The 17,673-nt window shown below is 37.8% G+C and overlaps 1 long non-coding RNA gene across 1 annotated transcript; it reads left to right on the top strand.

Annotated features, from left to right (window-relative positions):
* The first annotated feature begins 1,071 nt into the window (after positions 1-1,071).
* LOC128559121 (uncharacterized) lies at positions 1,072-17,266 on the top strand. The gene is made up of 3 exons (XR_008372198.1): positions 1,072-2,454; positions 15,331-15,459; positions 17,066-17,266. It is a non-coding gene; the product is annotated as an uncharacterized LOC128559121 (long non-coding RNA).
* Positions 17,267-17,673: the final 407 nt, after the last annotated feature.

Below are 17,673 nucleotides of genomic sequence, written 5' to 3'. Positions count from 1 at the left end.
ACTAGCTTTGTAACACACATTGAAAGTTTTACTTTAGTAACAATGCCTTTCAGTCATTTTTCTTCATATGACTAACTGTAACTTACAGTAGCAAGGTTTAAACTGTAACACAAAGTGGCTAAGTATTTTTATAAGAAAGTTTGTAACACACAGTAGCAAGGTTTAATGTGTAACATAAAGTGATACGGTCTCTCAGTCAGAGTTTAGCTCCTACACTCCCCTGTGATAATACCAACATAATGAAATTTCAGTCTTTTCTTCCCCAACAATACCAACTGAATGAAACCCTGCAAATTTCTTTCCCATGATGATACCAGCTGACTGAAATCCTGCACATTTCTTTCCCATGATAATACAAGCTGATTGAAACCAAGCACTTTTCTTCCCCATGATAATACCAGCTGAATGAAACCTCGCACATCCCTTTCCCATGATAATACCAGCTAAATGAAACCTCACACATTCCTTTCCCATGGTAATACCAGCTGACTGAAACCCTGCACATTCCTTTCCCATGATAATACCAGCTAAATGAAACCTCACACATTTCCAATGATAATACCAACATATTGAAACCCTGCACATTTCTTTCCCATGATAATACCAGCTAAATGAAACCTCACACATTTCCAATGATAATACCGACAAATTGAAACCCTGCATATTTCTTTCCCTGGATAATACCAGCTGAATGAAACCTCACACATTCCTTTCCCATGATAATACCAGCTGATTGAAACCCTGCACATTCCTTTCCCATGATAATACCAGCTAAATGAAACCTCACACATTTCCAATGATAATACCAACAAATTGAAACCCTGCACATTTTTTTCTCATGATAATACCAGCTGAATGAAACCTAACGCTTTACTTTCCCATAATAATACCAACAGATTGAAACCCTGCATATTCCTTTCCCATGATAATACCAACAGATTGAAACCCTGCATATTCCTTTCCCATGATAATACCAGCTGAATGAAACCTGACACATTCCTTTCCCATAATAATACCAGCTGATTGTAACCCTGCATATTCCTTTCCCATGATAATACCAACAGATTGAAACCCTGCATATTCCTTTCCCATGATAGTACCAGCTGAATGAAAACTAACACATTCCTTTCCCATGATAATACCAGCTGATTGAAACCCTGCACATTCCTTTTCTGTGATAATACCAGCTAAATGAAACCTCGCACATTCCTTTCCCATGATAATACCAGCTGATTGAAACCCAGCACATTCCTTTCCCATGATAATACCAGCTAAATGAAACCTCGCACATTCCTTTCCCATGATAATACCAGCTGATTGAAACCCTGCACATTCCTTTCCCATGATAATACCAGCTAAATGAAACCTCACACATCTGTTTCCCATGATAATACCAACTGATTAAAACCCTGCACATTCTTTTCACATGATAATACCAGCTGAATGAAACCTCACACATTCCTTTCCCATGATAATACCAACAAATTGAAACCCTGCACATTTCTTTCTCATGATAATACCAGCTGAATGTAACCTAACGCATTACTTTCCCATGATAATACCAACAAATTGAAACCCTGCACATTTCTTTCCCTTGATAATACCAGCTGGATGAAACCTCATACATTCCTTTTCCATGATAATACCAACTGATTGAAACCCTGCACATTTCTTTCCCATGATAATATCAGCTGAATGAAACCTCACACATTCCTTTCCCATGATAATACCAACTGATTGAAACCCTGCATATTCCTTTCCTATGGTAATACCAGGTTAGAAGACTAAGATCTATTGCCTTGGAAGCTTTTAAAGTCATAAAAAACAAGGCCCATTATACTTGCATTAAAAACAGTTATTACTCTTTTAGGTATACAAATACAGCAGACATTCCAAGGGTAAGAATCTCTGGCTTTGGCAGCAGCTCTTTTTGTTTCATGGCAGCCAAACTTTGGAGCGCTGTCCCACGAAACCAATTTTAACCAGTTCAAAAGTTTGATCAATGCCTGCAGCAGAGAGAGCTGCACATGCACTGCCTGTTCTAGCTACTGATTTGGTGCTTTATGTTATGCTTGTTTAAAAATTTTATGCTTGGCTGCTTTATGCGCTGATGCTTTCTTTTATATGTGCTTATTTCATAATAATGCTTGTTTCTTTTGTTCTTGTTTTATATGTGCATGTATGTGTAAATGCATTGCTTTCATATGTGCTTTTGTATTGCTTGAAGGTAGCTGCTTCCAGAAATTATCTTTTATTTTATGTCTTTTTATGTTCCTTTAACGTGTTGTCATATTTTATGCAGGTTAATTTATTCATGTCTTAACCAGTGTTTTGGTTGCTTTCTGGTTTCGTTGTTATTTATAACTTCAGGTTTAATTTTGATGAATGTGAGCATGTAATAGTGCAGTTGTGTCTAACAGTCAGCTTGAATTAACTACATGTACTCCCAATTAAGTAAGTATAGTGTTTCTGAAATAGACTTAAGACTCACAAAGTCATTGCCTTTAACTTAACAGACTTATCCAATTTATGAACAAATATAGTTTGTTTACTTATATTTCATATCTGTAGCATTAGACTGAAATATTAAGATTTTCTGAAATATCAGAAAGTTTGATAAAATTCAGTGTCTTTTAATTTCTAGTCCAGGTGAGCTTTTGTGATCCACCTGTGTTTGTAGTCAATAGTGCTTTGTCAGCAGTTTGATTTATAGACCATCAAAATCATATATAATTTATTGTCAAATCTTACTAAAACATGGTCACAATGTTTGACAGATTGGTTTGATATTTGGCTGTCAGGAGTCAAAATATAGGTCACGAAGGGAAATCTTAGAAGGGTTCCAGAGGCCACATTTTTAACCTGATGTTCTTGTAACTGTCAGAAAAGTAGGTCAAATTTGACACTTCGATATTTGAAGTAAAAAAAGAAGGTCTTGGTCACAGGCTGAAATAGTAAAAAATAAAAAAAGCCAAATTTTCTTCTTTTAAAATATTTTCCTGGAAAATGGTCAGAATGTTTTTAGCTCACCTGTCACAAAGTGACAAGGTGAGCTTTTGTGATCGCGCGGTGTCCGTCGTCCGTCCGTCCGTCCGTAAACTTTTGCTTGTGACCACTCTAGAGGTCACATTTTTCATGGGATCTTTATGAAAGTTGGTCAGAATGTTCATCTTGATGATATCTAGGTCAAGTTCGAAACTGGGTCACGTGCCTTCAAAAACTAGGTCAGTAGGTCTAAAAATAGAAAAACCTTGTGACCTCTCTAGAGGCCATATATATCACAAGATCTTCATGAAAATTGGTCAGAATGTTTACCTTGATGATATCTAGGTCAAGTTCGAAACTGGGTCACGTAGGGTCAAAAACTAGGTCAGTAGATCTAAAAATAGAAAAACCTTGTGACATCTCTAGAGGCCAAATTTTTCATGAGATCTTCATGAATATTGGTCAGAATGTTCACCTTGATGATATCTAGGTCAAGTTCGAAACTGGGTCACGTGGGGTCAAAAACTCGGTCATTAGGTCTAAAAATAGTAAAACCTTGTGACCTCTCTAGAGGCCATATTTCTCAATGGATCTTCATGAAAATTGTTCAGAATGTTAACCTCAATGATATCTAGGTCATGTTCAAAACTGGGTCACGTGGGGTTAAAAACTAGGTCAGTAGATATAAAAATAGAAAAACCTTGTGACCTCTCTAGAGGCCATATTTTTCATGAGATCTTCATATATATTGGTCAGAATGTTCACCTTGATGATATCTAGGTCAGGTTTGAAACTGGGTCACGTGGGGTCAAAAACTAGGTCAGTAGGTCTAAAAATAGAAAAACCTTGTGACCTCTCTAGAGGCCATATTTTTCATGAGATCTTCATGAATATTGGTCAAAATGTTCAACTTGATGATATCTAGGTCAGTTTTGAAACTGGGTCATGTGGGATTAAAAACTAGGTCAGTAGGTCTAAAAATAGAAAAACCTTGTGACCTCTCTAGAGGCCATATTTCTCAATGGATCTACATGAAAATTGGTCAGAATGTTCACCTTGATGATATCTAGGTCAAGTTTGAAACTGGGTCACGTGCGGTCAAAAACTAGGTCAGTAGGTCTAAAAATAGAAAAACCTTGTGACCTCTCTAGAGATCATATTTTTCAATGGATCTTCATGAAAATTGGTCAGAATGTTCACCTTGATGATATCTAGGTTAATTTCGAAACTGGGTCACGTGGGGTTAAAAACTAGGTCAGTAGATCTAAAAATAGAAAAACCTTGTGACCTCTCTAGAGGCCATATTTTTCATGAGATCTTCATGAAAATTGGTCAGAATGTTCACCTTGATGATATCTAGGTCAGGTTCGAAACTGGGTCACGTGGGGTCAAAAACTAGGTCAGTAGATCTAAAAATAGAAAAACCTTGTGACCTCTCTAGAGGCCATATTTTTCATGAGATCTTCATGAATATTGGTCAGAATGTTCACCTTGATGATATCTAGGTCAGGTTTGAAACTGGGTCTAGTGGGGTCAAAAACTAGGTCAGTAGGTCAAAAAATAGAAAAACCTTGTGACCTCTCTAGAGGCCATATTTCTCAATGGATCTTCATGAAAATTGTTGAGAATGTTCAGTTTGATGATACCTAGGTCAGGTTCATAACTGGGTCATGTGCGGTCAAAAACTAGGTCAGTAGATCGAAAAATAGAAAAACCTTGTGACCTCTCTAGAGGCCATATTTTTTACAAGATCTTCATGAAAATTTGTGAGAATGTGCATCTTGATGATATCTAGGTCAAGTTTAAAAGTGGGTCATGTGCCTTCAAAAACTAGGTCATTAGGTCAAATAATAGAAAAACCTTGTGACCTCTCTAGAGGCCATATTTTTCAATGGATTTTCATGAAAATTGGTCAGAATTTTTTATCTTGATGATATCTAGGTCACGTGCTCAAAAACTAGGTCACTATGTCAAATAATAGAAATAACGACGTCATACTCAGTTCAACACTGAGTCATGTGGGGATAGGTGAGCGATTCAGGACCATCATGGTCCTCTTGTTTTGGTTCAGTAGGTGAATGGTCAAGTTCACAGTGACATTTAGACTGAGGTTTCCAGGCTAAGCTTAAGAAAGCTTTAAAGGCCTACAGTTGTCAAATTTTGTAAGATGATTGTCTATGGTTGGTAGATGACCTCTGTTGGGTTTTTTTTGCGTAGGATTACATGTCATGCACAAGACACAGGCCCATTTATCAAAGGTTAAGGTAACACTTGTTAACAAAAAATGACATGTCACGTGCAAGACTCATACCTCTAGCTTGAAGTTCAAGGTCACACTTTGGGATAAAAGATTTTTCGTGTTTTTAGCTCACCTGAGCAATGCTCAGGGTGAGCTATTGTGATCACGCTGCATCCGTGCGTCCGTCCGTCGTCAATAATTGTGTTTAAAAGACACCTCCTCCATAACCAATGAGTGGCTTTTGAAGAAACGTTGCATGGATGTTCCGTGAATGGTCCTCTATCAAAGTTTTTTAAACAATTCTGCTTGGTTGCACACAGGGGCCGCCAGAGCTAAAAATAGAAAAATCTTCAAACGACATCTCCTCCTAAACCGATGGTCCGAATTTGAAATAATTTCACACAAAATTTAAGGTCCTTATGTCACCTTCTACCAAGATTGTTCAAATTATATTAATTCAGCAAAAAACATGGCTGCCAGAAGGCGTGGTGGCTTTTCCCTATATGTATATAGTGGAAACTTTAAAAATCTTCTTGTGTGAAACTGCTAGCCCGATTTTAAAATAATTTTATACAAATGCTTCTTGTGTGACCCTCTACCAAGATTATTCAAATTATTCCAATTTGTCAAAAAACGGCTGCCAGGGGGCATGGTCACTTTTCCCTTTATGTATACCATACTTATCCAAATTATTGCCAAAAGATGGCCACACCTCTGTGTGTGACATGTACTTACTATAGACTTTTATTTTAGAAACTTTGAAAATCTTCTTCTTTGAATCAATAATAGCTAGAGCCTTGGTATTTTACATGTGCTATCAGATTTGTAATGTCTACCGTATTTTTTCAAATTATTGCCCTAGGTTCAAAAGTGTGTGTGACATGTATGTGAGTAATTGTTACTGACCAAGTAGGAGGTATTCCTGAATATGAAAAACCTGCACAGGTGAAAAATGTGAAAACTGAGAGCGCGTAGCACAGGATAGTAACCAAATATGAAATACCTCTGCATGTGCGCAGGTTAGTAACCAAATATGAAATACCTCTGCACGTGCAAACTCGGGTATTTCAAGTGGGTTATTAACCTGGGCAAAACAAAGAAGCAGTTGTGTAATATAGGTTAACATAGAAGAAACCTAACTCTGTAATTAAACATGCACACTTGAAGCCAGTTGTACACAGGTGAGCCCTTAAGGGTCAATGACCCTCTTGTTTGTTTAGCTCCCATGAACTTTGTTCAGGATGAGCTGTCAGTAAAGGTGGATACTGTAGCATCTAGCATATGTCGTCCATTGTCCTGCCTGCTGTGTCAGCAGTTTTACTTAAACATCTTAACCTCTGAAACTTCTAGTCAAAATTACACCAAACTTGGTCAGTAGCATTCTTGCATGGACTTCTATCAATTTTGTTCAAACGGTTTACCTTGGCCACTTTTAGGGGCCTCTAGAGGTATAAATGGAAAAAAAGCCTTTAAAGAACTTCTTCTCATGAACCCCTTGATGGATCTTCATCAACCTTGGTCTGTAGTATCGTTATAAGGTCCTCTCCCAAATTTGTTTGAATCAAGGACGTTAATACTGTTACACACTAAATGCATGTGCGTATAATATTTTGTCAAAGTACCATTCTAAAAAGCAACCAGAACCAAATAAACTCAATATTTACAAAAATTCTCCCACCAGTGGGATGCACACCGCCTCTAAAACCCGCCCCCTTTCCCATGGATATAATTCATATCGCCCTGGGTACACCCTTGGGAATAGGGGCACTTGGCCCCTGTGAATAAGGGCCGCTAGTGCTAAAATTAGAAATACCTCTTAAAGACTTCTTCTCATAAACTGCTTGATAGATCTTCATCAAACTTGGTCTGTAGCATCATTATAAAGTCCTCTCCTAGGTTTGTTCAGATTAAGCCACTTACTAGAGCTATAATAGAAAAAACCTTTAAAAGACTTCATCTCAGGAACAGCCCAAAGGATCTTCATCAGACTTTGTCCGTAGCATTGTTATAAAGTCCTCTACCAATTCTATACATATAGGGTCCCTTTTAGGGCCACTAGAGCTTAAGTTACATATACCTTTAAATGATCCACTTTGTTCAAATGGGGATGATTGGCCCCTTTTAGGGACTACCAGAGCTAAAAATTACAAAAGCCTTTAAATGACTCCTTTTGATGATCAACTTGTCAGATTGATCTTCATCAAACTTGATTTTTAGCATCAAGAAGTCATTCACCAATAGTGTTTAGTTGTGGGCACACTTGAACCTTTTACACGGGTGAGTGCTTTAGAGTCTATGACTCTGTTGTTAGACATTTTCTCAAAACCGTTAACATGTATTGCTTTGAAACCTTGTCGGATGGTTCAAAAACTCGTTTTACACCCAATGTTGAGTACTCGCCCGCTAATGAACTTAACCTTGAAGAAATTAGGAATTTTAGCTTACCTGAGCCAAAGGCTCAGGGTGAGCTATTATGATCACTCACTGTCTGTCGTTTGTCCGTCCGGCGTCCATCCGTCCACTTTTTCCTTTAAACAGCATCTCCTCCTAAACCACCTAGCCAATTTTGATGAAACTTTACAGGGATGTTCCTTGGATGGTCTTCTTTAAAAATTGTTCAAAGAATTGAATTCCATTCAGAACTCTTAACCTCTGAAACTTCTAGTCAAAATTACACCAAGCTTGGTCAGTAGCATTCTTGCATGGTTTATGGGATGATTGCCTGTGGTCAGTGGTCAATAGATGATCCCTGTTTTTCTTGAGGTCAGCAGTGAATTTCTTACTTAAAATGTTTTCCTTTTCATTTATAAGTAGGGAAGGCTTGGACCTACCGTGATCAAACTATATAGGGTAATTGTCTGTATCCTGAAGATGATCTCTAATATTTTGGGTGCTATGTAGGTCAAAGGTTACATTGATCTTTAAACTGAATCAGTAAATGGATAAGACTTAGGACTGTAGAGGTAAAATATTTAAGGATATTTGCCTGTATTCAGTAGATGACTCCTTGAGATCAGGGTGGATTTGAGACTGAAAACTGTTTTTCTGAGAGCTTTGTCTTAAAGAGTCAAACATCAAAGAATGGTTGCCTGTGGTCAGTAGTTGCCATTTAGGTCAAAGATCAAGAAATTTTCACTTTAAGGGTGAAAATAATTCCAAGTTAATATGTGTAGATGGCTAATGGTTGTCAAAATAACACACCTGTGACAGGCCATCATGGGAGCATTTTTACAAACACCTCTTGTATTTATTAAAATTATTTTAGCTCGACTTTTCATAGAATAGTAGAGCTATTGGACTCGCCCATGTGTCGGCGTCCGCGTCCCGATTTGGTTAAGGTTTTGTATGTAAGCTGGTATCTCAGTAACCACTTGTGGGAATGCATTGAAACTTCACACACTTATTCACTGTGATAAACTGACCTACATTGCACAGGTTCCATAACTCTATTTTGCTTTTTTACAAACTACTTAGAAATTTTTGGTTAAGGTTTTGTATGTAAGTTGGTATCTCAGTACTTACTGATGGGAATGGATTGAAAGTTCACATACTTGTTCACTGTCATGATCTGACATGCACTAAGCAAGTCCCATAACTCTACTCTTTTTTAGCTCACCTGTCACGTAGTGACAGGGTGAGCTTTTGTGATCGCCCTTTGTCCGTCGTCTGTCCACGTCGTCTTGTCTGCACGATAGTGGTTTCATTTATGATTTTATTTTAACCAAACTTGCACACAACTTGTATCACCATATTAAGATCTTGGTTCCTTTCTTGAACTGGCCAGATCCCATTATGTGTTCCAGAGTTATGGCCCCTGAAAGGGTCAGAATTAGCTATTTTGACCTTGTCTGCACAATAGCAGCTTCATTTATGATTTGATTTTTACCAAACTTGCACACAACTTGTATCACCATAACATCTTGGTTCCTTTCTTGAACTGGCCAGATTCCTTTATGGGTACCAGAGTTATGGCCCCTGAAAGGGCCAAAATTAGCTATTTTGACCTTGTCTGCACAATAGCAGCTTCATTTGTGATTTGAATTTAATCAAACTTGCACAAAATTTGTGTAACTATAAGATCTCGGTTCCTTTTCTGAACCGGCCAGATCCCATAATGGGTTACAGAGTTATGGCCCCTGAAAGGGCCAAAATTAGCTATTTTGACTTTGTCTGTGCAATAGCAGCTTCATTTATGATTTAATTTTAACCACATTTGCACACAGCTTGTATCACTACAAGATCTTGATTCCTTTCTTGAACTGGCCAGATTCCATTATGGGTTCCAGAGTTATGGCCCCTGAAAGGGTCAAAATTAGCTATTTTGACCTTGTCTGCACAATAGCAGCTTTATTTATGATTTGATTTTTACCAAACTTGCACACAACTTGTATCACCATAACATCTTGGTTCCTTTCTTGAAATGGCCAGATTCTTTTATGGGTTCCAGAGTTATGGCCCCTGATATGGCCAGAATTAGCTATTTTGACCTTGTCTGCACAATAGCAGCTTTATTTATGATTTGATTTTTACCAAACTTGCACACAACTTGTATCACCATAACATCTTGGTTCCTTTCTTGAAATGGCCAGATTCTTTTATGGGTTCCAGAGTTATGGCCCCTGATATGGCCAGAATTAGCTATTTTGACCTTGTCTGCACAATAGCAGCTTCATTTATGATTTGATTTTAAACAAACTTGCACACAATTTGTATCACCATAAGATCTCGATTCCTTTTTATAAGAGATATATTATGTTATGCCCTCGGTGTCCGTCTGTCTGTCTGTCTGTTGGTTAGCAATTTCCCTTCCGCTCTGTAACTCTTGAACACCTTGAAGGATTTCAAAGAAACCTGACACAAATGCTCACCTCATCGAAAGGATGTGCAGAACGCATGTTTCGGAAGGCTCACTTCAAGGTCAAGGTCACACTTAGGGGTCAAAGGTCATATGACTTTGATTTGTGTGTATATTGCTCTGCATTTGCATTGCATTGCAGTGCTCTTGTTTTTATTTTGCAGATCCTTCTTTTGTTCACTTACAAAAATTTGTTTTAATTACTTCCCTTTTATGTTACTATAAATAGCTTTTTTAGTAACTTTTTAGCTCACCTGTCTCGAATGATCGCGCAGCGTCCGTCGTCCGTGCGTCCGTGCATAAACTTTTCCTTGTGACATCTCTAGAGGTCACAGTTTTCATGGGATCTTTATGAAAAAGGGTCAGAATGTTCATCTTGGTAAATTCTAGGTCAAGTTCGAAACTGGGTCACGTGCGGCCAGAAAGTAGGTCAGTAGGTCTAAAACTAGAAAAACCTTGTGACCACTCTAGAGGCTATTATTTTCAATGGATCTTCATGAAAATTGGTCAGAATGTTCACCTTGATGATTTCTAGGTCAAGTTCGAAACTGGGTCACGTGCGGCCAATAACTAGGTCAGTAAGTCTAAAAATAGAAAAACCTTGTGACCACTCTAGAGGCCATAATTTTCAATGGATCTTCATGAAAGTTGGTCAGAACGTTCACCCTGATGATATCTAGGTTAAGTTTGAATCTGGGTTACGTGCGGCCAATAACTAGGTCAGTAGGTCTAAAAATAGAAAAACCTTGTGACCACTCTAGAGGCCATAATTTTCAATGGATCTTCATGAAAGTTGGTCAGAATATTCACCTTAATGATATCTAGATTAATTTTGAAACTGGGTCACGTTCGGCCAAAAACTAGGTCAGTAGGTCTAAAAATAGAAAAACCTTGTGACCTCTCTAGAGGCCATATTTTTCAATGGATCTTCATGAAAATTTGTCAGAATGTTTACCTTGATGATATCTAGGTCAAGATCGAAAGTGGGTCACATGCCTTTAAAAACTAGGTCAGTAGGTCAAATAATAGAAAAACCTTGTGACCTCTCTAGAGGCTTTACCTTTTATGGGATCTGTATGAAAGTTGGTCTGAATGTTCATCTTGATGATATCTAGGTCAAGTTTGAAAGTGGGTCACTTGCCCTCAAAAACTAGGTCAGTGGGTCTAAAAATAGAAAAACCTTGTGACCTCTCTAGAGGCCATATTTTTCATGGGATCTATATGAAAGTTGGTCTGAATGTTCATCTTGGTGATATCTAGGTCAAGTTTGAAACAGGGTCATGTGCGGTCAAAAACTAGGTCAGTAGGTCTAAAAATAGAAAAACCTTGTGACCTCTCTAGATGCCATATATTTGAATGGATCTCCATAAAAATTGGTCAGAATGTTCATCTTGATGATATCTAGGTCAAGTTCGAAACTGGGTCACCTACCGGCAAAAAGTAGGTCAGTAGGTCAAATAATGAAAAAACGTTGTGACCTCTCTAGAGGCCATATTTTTCATGGGATCTGTATGAAAGTTGGTCTGAATGTTTATCTTGATGATATATAGGTCAAGTTTGAAACTGGGTCAACTGTGATCAAAAACTAGGTCAGTAGGTCTTGAAACAGAAAAACCTTGTGACCTCTCTAGAGGCCATACCCTTGAATAGATCTTCATGAAAATTGGTCAGAATGTTCACCTTGATGATATCTAGGTCAAGTTCGAAACTGGGTCACATGCCATGAAAAACTAGGTCAGTAGGTCAAATAATAAGAAAACCTTGTGACCTCTCTAGAGGCCATACTTTTCATGGGATCTGTATGAAAGTTGGTCTGAATGTTCATCTTGATAATATCTAGATCAAGTTTGAAACTGGGTCAACTGCGGTCAAAAACTAGGTCAGTAGGTCTAAAATTAGAAAAATCTTTTGACCTCTCTAGAGACCATATTTTTCAATGGATCTTCATGAAAATTGGTCAGAATTTTTATCTTGATAATATCTAGGTCAAATTCAAAACTGGGTCACATGAGCTCAAAAACTAGGTCACTATGTCAAATAATAGAAAAAATGACGTCATACTCAAAACTGGGTCATGTGGGAAGAGGTGAGTGATTCAGGACCATGATGGTCCTCTTGTTTATTATTGGCTGTAGGGAAAAACCGAGACCACTTTCCAGTGGTACAACATGGTTGGTACCTCCAATTTATAGGTGTATTTTGACATATCTGTACCTTTAAGAAAACTTCAACTATATTTTCTCATGATTCTTTTGATTGATCTTAATTATGGTTTTTTACTTTCTTGTCCTTAAGTGCAATGATGACAGGTGAGCGATATATGGCCATTATGGCCCTCTTGTTTCAAAATTATGCCCCTTTTTCGACTTAGCAGTTTTTGGTTAAAGGGGGGGTCGCAGTTAGGTGTCTGCGCAAAATGTTTTTTGATTTTCTTTATATTTTATGACAATATACCTACATGTATTAAGTTTCATTCACAAGTGTTACTGTTATCAGTTTTGACTTACTTTTATAGAAATTCACATTTAAAGTGGGTGGGGTAATTTGACATGTAACCAGCCAGGAACACAATCTCCGCCGCGTTTTTAAAAATGGTTCAAACTTTTTACCTGGAACTTCAGTGATAAAATAAGTATGCAATGGACATTTACACAACATGTTGCGTTTTAAATTGTCTTGAATACTTTTTTCAACACAGAGCCACAAAGTGGCCTAATCAAATTTACTGATTTTCAATGGACGAACTTCACCAAAAATCTAAAACATTTTTTATTAGTTGAGATATTTAGGTGTTATTTTCAGCAGATATTGTAAGCTAAATAAACATTAAAATGACAATATATCAGTACACTCTCAAACTAGGGAAAAGTGGGTGGGGTAAATAAACATGCGAAGCTAAACATTCGAAGCAACACAACTATAGGAATAATAATTTTGCAGTTTAAGAAATGGCCTCAGATTATCTACTTCTATCTTAATTATGCCCATATGAGTGGTGGGGGCATATAGATTTGGTCTTGTCCGTGCATCCGTTTGTCTGAGCGTCCGTCCGTTGCCCGAAGTTCTTGACGCACCTAGCTCAATAAGTATTTGATATAAATTGATGAAAAATTGCATGAGTTTTTATCGTGATATGTACTTGCGTACCTTTTATTTTTTGTCTGGCTCCGCCCCTTCTTTCCAGAATTATGGCCCCTGACATAGTCAAAAACACATATTTTCACCTTGTGACACGCCTAGCTCAGAAAGTATTTGATATAGATTGATGAAACCTTGCATGAATCTTAACCATGATATGAACTTGCGCACCTTTTATTTTTCTACGGTCTCTACATTCTTTTTCCAGAGTTTTGGCCCCTGAAATAGTCAAAAATGCACATTTTCACGTTGTGATGTAGATAGCACAAAAAGTATTTCATATAAATTGATAAAACCTTGCATGAATCATTATTGTGATATGAACTTGAGCATCTCCTATTTTTCGCCTGACTCCGCCCCCTATTTCTAGAGTTATGGCCCCTGAAATAGTCAAAAATGCACATTTTCACCTTGTTGTGCGCCTAGCTCAGAAAGTATTACATATAATTTGATGAAACCATGCATGAGTCTGCATGATATGAACTTGTGAACCTCCTATTTGTCGTCTGGCTCCTATTTCCAGAGTTATGGCCTCTGAAATGGTTCAAAATGCACATTTTACCTAATGACGTGCCTAGCTCAGAAAGTTCGATGTAAATTCATGAAGCACTGCATGAGTCTTGATTATGATGTGACCTTGCACACTTGGCATTCTTCTTGAAAACCTTAGCGCTTATTACAGAGTTATTGCCCTTAAAATATCCAAAATAGTGGATGTTTTGTTTGTGATGCTCATAGTTCAAGAGGTATATGGCCTAGAATGATGAATCCTTTGTATAAAATGTTTGTTGAGGCTATATCCCCTTAAAACTGCAAACATGAATCATTGAATTATTGCCCCTTATTTGTGAAGGTGAAAATATGTGTTTTTGACTATGTCAGGGGCCATAATTCTGGAAAGAAGGGGCGGAGCCAGACAAAAAATAAAAGGTACGCAAGTACATATCACGATAAAAACTCATGCAATTTTTCATCAATTTATATCAAATACTTATTGAGCTAGGTGCTTCAAGAACTTCGGGCGACGGACGGACGCTCAGACACACGGATGCACGGACAAGACCAAATCTATATGCCCCCACCACTCATACGGGCATAAATAAGATAGAAGTAGATTATCTGAGGCCATTTCTTGAACTGCAAAATTATTATTCCTAAGTATAGTTGTGTTGCTTCGAATGTTTAGCTTCGCATGTTTATTTACCCCACCCACTTTTCCCTAGTTTGAGAGTGTACCACTTTTCCAATATTAATCAGAGTGTACTGATATATTGTCATTTTAATGTTTATTTAGCTTACAATATCTGCTGAAAATAACACCTAAATATCTCAACTAATAAAAAATGTTTTAGATTTTTGGTGAAGTTCGTCCATTGAAAATCAGTAAATTTGATTACGCAACTTTGTGGCTCTGTGTTGAAAAAAGTATTCAAGACAATTTAAAACGCAACATGTTGTGTAAATGTCCATTGCATACTTATTTTATCACTGAAGTTCCAGGTAAAAAGTTTGAATCATTTTTAAAAACGCGGCGGAGATTGTGTTCCTGGCTGGTTACATGTCAAATTACCCCACCCACTTTAAATGTGAATTTCTATAAAAGTATGTCAAAACTGATAACAGTAACACTTGTGAATGAAACTTAATACATGTAGGTATACTGTCATAAAATATAGAGAAAATCAAAAAACATTTTGCGCAGACACCTAACTGCAATCCCCCCTTTTTGTATGTCGATTGAAACTTCACACACTTGTTCACTGTCATGATCTAACATGCACTGTAAAGGTCCCATAACTATACTTTGCATTTTTATAAAATTATGCCCCTTTTTCGACTTAGCAGTTTTTGGTTAAGTTTTTGTATGTAAGCTGGTATCTCAGTATCCACAAATTGGAAAGGATTGAAACTTCACACACTTGTTCACTGTCATGATATGACATACAGTACAGAGGTTCATTACCTCTACTTTGCATTTTACAAAATTATGCCCCTTTTTCAACTTTTGTATTCATTCAATTGACAAGGCTGTTGAATAGTCGAGCGTTGCTGTCCTCCGACAGCTCTTGTTTTGTTTATTGCCATAATTTATTATCTTTAGTCTCCTTCACAGGAAGTGGCTATGTAAAGGACATTGATATAAAGACATTGCTGGAGATATTTACTGGTGGCAGCTTCAGACCAACAGAAGTGTTTGGGGTAGCAGTATTTACAACTATTGACCTGGAAACCACTGACCTAAGTAAGTTGTTGCTTACAGTTACAATTGTTTGTGGGAGCCTCTGTAGCTGATTTGTTAAGGTTGCCTACTTCAAATCACTTGCTTCTTATCGATAAGGGTTCGAGTCTCACTCCGGGTGTTGAATTCTTCGTGTGAGGAAGCTATCCAGCTGGCATACGGAAGGTCGGTGGTTCTACTCGGGTTCCTACTTGTGATGAAATAATGCACGAAGGGGCACCTGGGATCTTCCTCCACCATCAAAGCTGGAAAGTTGTCATATGACCTATAACTGTGTCAGTGCAACGTTAAACCCAACAAAATAAATAAATACAATTGTTTGTTATCAGATACACTCACAGCCATTATGGTATCAGATACTTTTACAGCTGCTTTGGTGTCATACACTCAACAGCAATTATAATGTCAGAAATGATCACATAACAGCCGTCAGGTGTCACATACACTCACAGCCATTATGGTGTCACATACACTCACAACCATTATGGTGTCAGATACACTCACAGCCATTATGGTGTCTGATACACTCACAGCCATTATGGTGTCAGATACAATCAATAGCAATCATAATGTCAGTCACACACGGCCATTATGGTATCACATACACTCACAACCATTATGGTGTCAGATACACTCACAGCCATTATGGTATCAGATACACTCACGGTCATTATGGTGTCAAATACACTCACAGTCATTATGGTGTCAGATACACTCAACAGCAATCATATTGCAGATATAGTCACACACAGCCATTATGGTGTCAGATACACTCATAGCCATTATGGTGTCAGATACACTCAATAGCAATCATAATGTCAGTCACACACAGCCATCACGGTGTCAGAAACACTCACAGCCATTATGGTATCACATGCAATTACAGCTGTCCTGGTGTCAGATACAGTTGCAGTCATTACACTCACAACCATCTCGGTGTAAGATACACTCAAAGCTATTATGGTGTCAGATACAATCAGTCATTACAGTGGATTTGATTCAAACTTAAAAATGTTCTGGGCAGATGGTCTAGTAGTAACATGCTTGACTGTCAATCCAGAGGTCTGGGGTTCGAATCGGATTGGAAATTTCTGAGAAGCTTTAGAGTGCCTCCCACCTAACTAAGAGGCCTGCACTGGTTCTTCCCAGGAAAGACGGCTTAGCGTGTATCAGTGCTATACACAGGGCACGTTAAAGAACCAGACTGTCTATTCGCAAAGAGCTAGGCTAAGTTAGCCGGACAGGCATGTATCTAAAATGGATTTCTCTCTGTTTGTTCTGGGGGCTTTATCTCTCTCTGCCCCTCTGGTCAGATCGCTCTGTGTCTGTAATAGTAGAGGATGAATTTCACGCCCTGTGTGGCTGCGTTTGCTATATGTAAAGCGCCGTTGAACGTGTTTATCATGAAAAGGGCGCTATATAAATCTGGTATAATATAATAATGTTCTTCAACATGATTTTTCTCATCATAATGTCCAGAACTCAGGAACAATTATTTCATGAATTTTGTCCCCTTTTTCCATAGAATTTCAGTTCAACTTTGATGTTGATTATTTTTTATTTTCTACGAAAATGTTGGATGCTTTAAAATGATCCCTTCACTGTACAGATTTGTTGATGCGATCTATAAGAAAGGATACCACTGTCAGTATGGAGGGAAATGGACTTGATGCTTAGGAGGATGTGGAGATGTCAGATTCCTCATCACCTCCAAGTCACCATGACAACAAACAGCAACATGAAAGGGGTGACAGTATGGTTGAAAGTGACTGAAAAAAGCATATTGCAAATCAAGGTTGGTCCTTCCTTTGAAAGCTTATGCTAAAAGAATGTAGACTAAAGAACTCTGAACATGCATGCTACCTCTTACCCGTTCCCTTCTTCCAAAAACTGTTAAAAAATCTCTGAAAAAATGCCAGATATTAAAAGACCTGTGACCTTGTGCTCAGAATGGTTTCCAGTCAATAATTGAAGAATGCTTGGACCTAAGGCCATCAGGTCACCAGCTGTATTGCTTAATAGTTTGAATAACCATGCCATATATTAGAGGGTGATACTTTTTCACCTGGTGTTTCATGCTTTGTAATGTTTCGATTCAAATCTCCCATAAAAATAAAAGTAAAAACAAAAAGTTAAAAATAGCGTAAAAAAGAAGAGGGAAAATTTGAGATCTAAAATCGCAATACAAACTACTGAACCTGATACAAACTACTGAAC

The sequence above is a fragment of the Mercenaria mercenaria genome, chromosome 8 (genome assembly GCF_021730395.1).
Source record: "Mercenaria mercenaria strain notata chromosome 8, MADL_Memer_1, whole genome shotgun sequence".
NCBI lineage: Eukaryota > Metazoa > Mollusca > Bivalvia > Venerida > Veneridae > Mercenaria > Mercenaria mercenaria.
Note: the sequence above shows the minus strand (reverse complement) of the source record. Positions and strands in the feature narration are given on the sequence as shown.